At 36.4% G+C, this 7,722-nt stretch overlaps 1 pseudogene; it reads right to left on the reverse strand.

Moving 5' to 3' along the window:
* Window positions 1–2,318: 2,318 nt before the first annotated feature.
* On the reverse strand, window positions 2,319–7,179 carry LOC127127961 (uncharacterized; annotated as a pseudogene).
* Window positions 7,180–7,722: the final 543 nt, after the last annotated feature.

A 7,722-nucleotide genomic window follows, 5' to 3' on the forward strand; every position in this document is an offset into this window, starting at 1 on the left:
GGATGGTGTCCTTTGAGGACCGTGCACCTAATGTCAAAGCTAACCCACTACCTGCTCATGGTAATCCTTCTGTTAACTAGGTAGATGGCTGTCCTGGGAGTTCAAGGTATATGATGTCCGTTTCATTAGAATGTCCTTGGTGACAATGCACAAGGATATCTGTTTGGTGAGTGATTGTGAGCATGACCATGATGGTTGTGCAATTTATAGTGTTAACCCCCATGGTTGTGTGGTTGAGAAGAGAGACATCCAGAGGTTGATGGATGAAGGGATGATTCAAATTCTTCAGTCCCGTCACTTGGGTGACGATGTGAATGTTATAGTGCCAGTGTTCAAGACTCCAGAAAGAGTAATAATTTAGTTTGACAGTAGCAACAGTGACAATATCAACAACAGATCGGTATCGCTGTTGGAAATACGGTTAGCGGGTCCGGTCCTGTATACATCCGATTAAGTTGTCACGTACCAGTATAATGCGACTATGTTAGAGAATGGTCAAGAGGTTTCATTACCTACGACCAGTTCTGTTGTGAGCATTGTTGATGTTACGAAGGTGACCCGTAGCGGTCGTGTTTTTAGGTCTGTGTTCTCAAAGAGTGTAAAAGATATATGTGTTAGTAAGAAAGTGGATGTGCCTGTAGTGGATCCGGTTAGCGCTCCAAAGTGTCAGTCTGGTGAATCCAGCGGTTTGAGGCATAATGATGATGATGAGGTACTCTGGTTAATAAAGAAAAGTGAATTTAATATGGTGGAGCAGTTGCTCGAAACTCCTTCCAAGATTTCAATGTTGTCTCTGCTCATGAATTCTGAAGTGCACAGTGAAGCATTGCAAAAGGTATTGGAGCAAGCTTATGTAGAACATGATGTTACGGTGGATCAGTTTGATCATATTGTGGCTAATATCACTTCCTGCAATAATATGAGCTTTTGTGATGAAGAACTTCCCTAGGAAGGTAGAAATCACAATCTGGCGTTGCATATTTCAATGAACTACAAGGAGGATGCTCTGTCAAATGTATTGGTTGACATCGGCTTTTCATTGAATATACTTCCCAAATCAACTCTCTCTAGATTGTCGTATCAAGGAGCTCCAATGAGGTACAGTGGCATGATCATCAAGGCATTTAATCGTTCTTGCAAGATTGTGATTGGTGAGGTGGACCTTCCTGTGAAGATAGGTCCGAGTGATTTCCAAATTACTTTCCGAGTAATGGATATTCACCCGGCCTATATCTGCTTATTAGGAAGGCCATGGATACATGAGGCAGGAACGGTTACATCAATGCTACATCAAAAGTTGAAATTTGTTAAGAATGGAAATCTTGTTATCATCGGCGAGGAGAAGGCTTTATTGGTAAGCCACCTGTCATTTTTCTCTTCTGTAGAAGCTAAGGATGAGGTTGGAACTCTGTTTCAAGCTCTATCTATTGCCGAGGAAAAGAGAGTTAGGGAACCCATGTCCTCCTTCAAAGACGCTCATAAGATTGTGGAAAATGGTAATTCTGATCAGTGGGGCCAGATGGTAGAGGTCACCAAGAACAAGAGCAGAGCCGGTTTTGGATTCCAACAAGGTTCATCTGAGATTAGAGCTGAAGATATGCAACCCAATTTCCGTAATGAAGGGTTCATTCATGGTAATGAACAACACTTAGCTGTTGTGATCGAGGGGGATAAAGATGAAGACTACACCAATTTTGTGACGCATGTAAAAGCTTGCAACAATTGGACTGCTTTTGATGTTCCTGCTGTTATGCATCGTTCTAAGTAATTGCTTTTATTATTTTTGAAAATCCTTCTCCTATGCCTAAGGGAGAAGTGAACATTGTTTGGCATTTTCAAATTTGATCATTAATAAAATGAAATTCTATTCATCCACATCTCTGATGTTTTATTTTTTTATTTTTTTATTTTTCTGAAAATGGTAATCACAAAAAACATAAATAAATATAATCGTCCATCTGCATAATATTTGGTCACAATTCACTTCTCTAAAATCAAAATATCTGATATGCACTAACCTTTGAGACTTATGCATTTCCTTCAAAATTCCTGAAACAACTTTGTTAACTTTTGGAATATTAATTCTTTTGTGACTTAGAGGAAGTAATTTGCCTTATAATTGAAAGAACGGCATAATTTGATACATGCATATAAAATAAACGAGACTGATATGAAATAAAGGAGAAATAAGAAATGGAATTAAGTGGAAGGGGCGCCACACTCTTTCTAATCCAAGAGAGAATGATAAGCCTATGGATGAGGATCACCACAAGAAAAGGATTTCTTGATAAGATCAATTTTGGTCCAATCCAGAACCTAAGAGCAAATACTCTCACTTACACAATGTGTAAACTTGCCAAAATTCATTGATTTAAAAAGAAGATACATGCCTCCTTTATATAGGAATGGCTTAAGATAAAAAATAACTCCTAAGAAAACAAAAGGGTTTCAACCACTAATTATCATGATAGTGGATTGAGTTATTACAAAGAAAGTGCAAAATAAAGAAGAGATAGTGGGGTTCTTGAAAGGGCAAAATAATGGAAATTCTTTATTTACCACTTCTCTTGTAATTTTCGTCCATTATAGTGTGGTTATTGGTATTTCCTTTATTTTTATTTATTTATGCATTATTGGGCCTTTTATCACATGCTTGGATGATAAGAATAAACTTGGGCTTTTTTTCTTCAATCTGGCCCATGCATTCTATTGACTTGATCATGAAGTGAACTAAAGCATCATTGACTCTTCTTGCATGTGCCCTTGTCATAGGACCTCCTAAGCCTTGCATTGTATCATTTATGTCTTGGATTACGTCCTCATCATTCCCTCCTTCTTGAAAAGAATTCGACCTCGAATTTAGACCATCATCACCTACATCAAAAGGAGATAAATCAGCCACATTAAAAGTAGTACTTACCCCATACTCACCTGGAAGTTCTATTTTGTAGGCATTGTCATTGATCCTTGAAAGTACTTGAAATGGTCCATCTCCCCTAGGTTGAAGTTTGGACTTCCTTTGTGATGGGAATCTCTCTTTTCTCATATGTATCCAAACCCAATCCCCGGGTTCAAAAATAAATTTCTTTCGCCCTTTATTTGCACTTTTTGCATAACTTTTATTTTTCTTTTCAATTTGCAATTTTACTTGTTCATGCAATTTTCTCACAAATTCAGCCTTAGCTTTCCCATCTTTATGCTTCAAAATAGACGTGTTAGGCAATGGTAACAAATCAAGAGGTGTTAAAGGATTAAAACCATACACAATCTCGAAAGGTGAATGTTGTGTAGTGCTATGGACAGCCCTATTGTAAGCAAACTCTACATGAGGTAACCATTCCTCCCACATTTTTAAATTCTTTTTAAGAACAGCCCTAAGAAGAGTAGAAAGAGTTCTATTTACTACTTCAGTTTGTCCATCTGTTTGGGGATGACAAGTAGTGGAAAATAATAACTTTGTACCCACCTTTCCCCACAAAGTCCTCCAAAAATGGCTTAAGAACTTGGAGTCACGATCAGAGACAATGCTCCTTGGTAAGCCATGTAGGCGCACCACTTCCTTAAAGAACAAATCAGCAACATGACACGCATCATCCACCTTTTTACATGGAATAAAATGTGTCATTTTTGAAAACCTGTCCACAACTACAAAAATAGAATCTTTGCCATTCTTTGTTCTAGGCAGTCCCAAAACAAAGTCCATGGAAATGTGAATCCAAGGAAATTCAGGTACAGGCAAAGGAGTATACAAACCATGAGGCATAACTTTTGATTTAGCCTTTTTACACACAATGCATCTTTCACAAAGCTTTTGGACATCAATTTTCATGTGAGGCCAATAAAAATGTTCTTTTAAGAATTCTAGAGTTTTAGAAACCCCAAAATGACCCATTAGTCCTCCCTCATGCGCCTCTTTTACAAGTAGTTCTCTAATGGAACCTTTAGGCACACATAGTTTTTTTCTTTAAATAAATAGCCATTGTGCCTAAAATACCCATTGAAGGCAGTGTGCTCACAAGCTAAAAATTTTGAAGAAAATTCAAGGTCACTTTTATACAAATCTTTAATATGCTCAAGACCAAAAACTTTTGTTTCAAGACTAGAAAGCAAGACATGTCTTCTTGAGAGTGCATCTGCCACAACATTAGATTTACCTTTCTTATGCTTGATTACATAAGGAAATTGTTAAAGAAACTCAACCCACTTGGCATGCCTCTTATTCAACTTACCTTGTCCCTTCAAATGTTTCAAGGATTCGTGATCACTATGAATGACAAACTCTTTGGGCAGCAAGTAATGTTGCCAAGTTTGTAGAGCTCTCACCAAGGAATACAATTCCTTATCACATGTAGAATAATTAAGGGCAACCCCTTTTAGCTTTTCACTAAAATAAGCAAGTGGATGACCTTCCTGCAACAAAACAGCTCCAATTCCTACATTAGATGCATCACATTCAATTTCAAAAGATTTAGAAAAATTAGGCAATGCAAGAATTGGTGCTTGGGTGAGCTTTTCCTTTAGGGCAGCAAAGGCTTGCTCTTGTTTTTCACCCCATTTAAAACCAACATCCTTTTTAACAATTTCATTGAGGGGTGCTGCCAAGGTACTAAAGTCCTTCACAAACCTCCTATAAAAACTAGCCAAACCATGAAAGCTTCTTACCTCACTTACATTTTTGGGAGGAGGCCACTCTCGAATGGCTTTCACCTTTTCCTCATCAACGTGGACTCCTTTAGAGCTCACAATGAAACCTAAGAAAATCACATGATCGGTGCAAAAGACACATTTTTCTAGGTTGGCATACAAATTTTCATATCTTAGCACTTGCAAAACAGCCCTTAAATGAATGCAATGATCATCTAAGTTCTTGCTATAAATCAAAATATCATCAAAATACACAACAACAAACTTACCCAAGAACTCCCTTAACACATGGTTCATTAGTCTCATGAAAGTACTAGGTGCATTAGTTAATCCAAAAGGCATAACCATCCACTCATACAAACCAAATTTTGTTTTAAAAGCAGTTTTCCATTCATCCCCTTCCCTTATTCTAATTTGGTGATATCCACTTTTCAAATCAATTTTAGAAAATAAGCATGCACCACACAATTCATCAAGCAAATCATCTAGTCTAGGAATAGGATGCCTATATTTAATGGTAATATTGTTAATGGCCCTACAATCAGTGCACATCCTCCAACTACCATCCTTTTTAGGGACTAGAATAATAGGGACAGCACAAGGACTTAAACTTTCTCTTACCCATCCTTTACTTATCAATTCAGCAACTTGCCTTTGTATCTCTTGAGTTTGTTGTGGATTGCTTCTATATGCTGGCCTATTAGGCAAAGATGCTCCTGGATTGAGATCAATATGATGTTCAATTCCTCTTATAGGTGGTAAACCACTTGGCACCTCTTTCGGAAACAATTCTTTAAATTCCTGCAAAAGAGACTCAACACAATTTGGCAATTTTTTTTCATTAGAAATAGTGGTTAGCAAAGGCACCTCCTTGCAAAAGAGCAAGTACAAAGGCTGGTGTGACACAATTGCTTCTTTCACATCTCTTTTTTTTGCAATTAAAATTTGTTTCGTTTCTCTTTTATCATTCTTTTTCTTTTCATTCTTTTCTTTTTCTTTTTCTTTTTCTTTTTCTTTTTCTTTTTCTTTTTCTTTTCTTTCTTGATCATATTTTTCTCTCATTTTTCTTTGATCTTCTCTCACCTCACTAGGATTTAACGGTACAAGATTGATCTTTTGATCATGATACATAAAAGAGTACTTATTGGAGTATCCATCATGATTGGCTTTTCTATCAAATTGCCAAGGCCTTCCTAATAACAAATGACTAGCTTCCATTGGGACTACATCACACAACACTACATCCTCATATTTTCCAATTTTAAAACAAATCTCAACTTGTTTATTAACAAGCATTTCTACACTTTCATTAAGCCATTGGAGTTTGTAAGGCTTAGGGTGAGGTTTTGTTTCCAATTTTAGTTTAGAAACCAGACGCGTGCTTGCAACATTTGTACAACTTCCTCCATCAATTATTAAAGAACAAACCTTTCCTTGCACAAAGCATCTTGTATGAAAAAGGTTTTCTCTTTGACTTGTATCCTCCTCCTTTATTTGGCTTCCCAACATTCTTCTCACCATGAGTAAATCTCCACTAGGTATTTCTTCTTCAAACTCCTCATCATAATCACCATCCTCCTCTTCAACAATTTCTTCATTTTCTTCCATAAGCATAGTTCTCTTTGTTGGACATTGAGATGCAATATGTCCTTGGCCTTGACACTTGAAACACTTAACACTTTTGTTAGTTGAAACACTTGAAGAAGAAGATGTAATAGTTTTACCTTTGTTTTCAACCGTGGCTTCCTTAGATGATGAAGCACCTTCCTTCTTTGTTTTGTCCTTCCAACTTTGATAATTGAAAGTGGTGGAATTTCTCCTTGCTTGGCTCTTTCTTTTGAGTTGTTGTTCCACTTTGATAGCTTGGTGTACCAATTCATCCATTTCAACATAGTGATGAAGTTCCACTATGTCACTAATGTCATGATTTAGACCATGGAGAAACCTAGCCATAGTTGCTTCATCGTCCTCCTCTACATTAGCTCTAATTTTGAGAACTTCCATCTCCTTGAAATATTCTTCAACACTTTTAGAACCTTGAGTGAGCCTTTGCAATTTGTTGTGCAATTCCCTATGATAATAGGAAGGAACAAACCTTCTCCTCATGATTCTTTTCATCTCTTCCCAAGTATCAATTGGTCGTTCTGCATACCTCCTTCTATCTTTGGTCAATTGATCCCACCAAACTAAAGCATACTCCTTGAACTCAATAGAAGCAACCTGCACTTTTTCAAGATTAGAATAATTGTGACAATTAAAAATTTGTTCAAGTTTAGTCTCCCATTCCAGATATGCCTCCGGGTCACTCTTCCCAACAAAAGTTGGAACTTTAATTTTTATGCCCCTCAAATTATCTCCCCCTTGTCTCCTTCTACGTCTTCTTTCCTCCTCATCGCCACTACCATCATTAGAATTTTGGGGCCTCCTTTCCAACTCATCAATTCTTTGTTGAAGTTGTTCACCTTGTTCTCTTAACAATCTTTCAAAATTGTCACGCATGGCTGCGATCTGAACAGTTAAAGCTGCTGTTCTAGGTGAAGGTGGACTAGACATAATTGTGAAATATTTGTGAAATTAGGAACAAGTGTTTATAAATGGACCTTACCACTCTACTCACGTGTTTAGACTCAATCACTCGTGTTTTACTCAATTTTTATTTATTTTTTTGGCTTTTTTTTTACTAATAAAAACACTCTGCCTTTTACCACTCAATTTGCTCTTTTAGTTCTTTAGAGAAACCAAAATGAATCAACACAAAGAAATCAATTTCAGATGATAATCAACACACAAAAAACAGCAAACAAAAAAAAGGACTCTAAAACAAAGGAAACCAGGAGAATTTTAAGAGTGTGGCAAGAAAAAAAAATAGAATTTTTCTTTTTTTTTTTTCTTTTTTTTTTTTTTTGAATCACAATCTTTAACAATGAGATCCTTTTTTTTTTAATTTTTTTTTCTTCTTATAACTCTTTTTTTTTCGATTTTTTTATAATGATAAATGGATAATAATGAAGAACAAGAATATAGACAATTTACCACATTTTGCCCCCTTTTTTTTTTGGAATATGCTCTGATTACCAC

The sequence above is a fragment of the Lathyrus oleraceus genome, chromosome 3 (assembly GCF_024323335.1).
Source record: "Lathyrus oleraceus cultivar Zhongwan6 chromosome 3, CAAS_Psat_ZW6_1.0, whole genome shotgun sequence".
Lineage (NCBI taxonomy): Eukaryota > Viridiplantae > Streptophyta > Magnoliopsida > Fabales > Fabaceae > Lathyrus > Lathyrus oleraceus.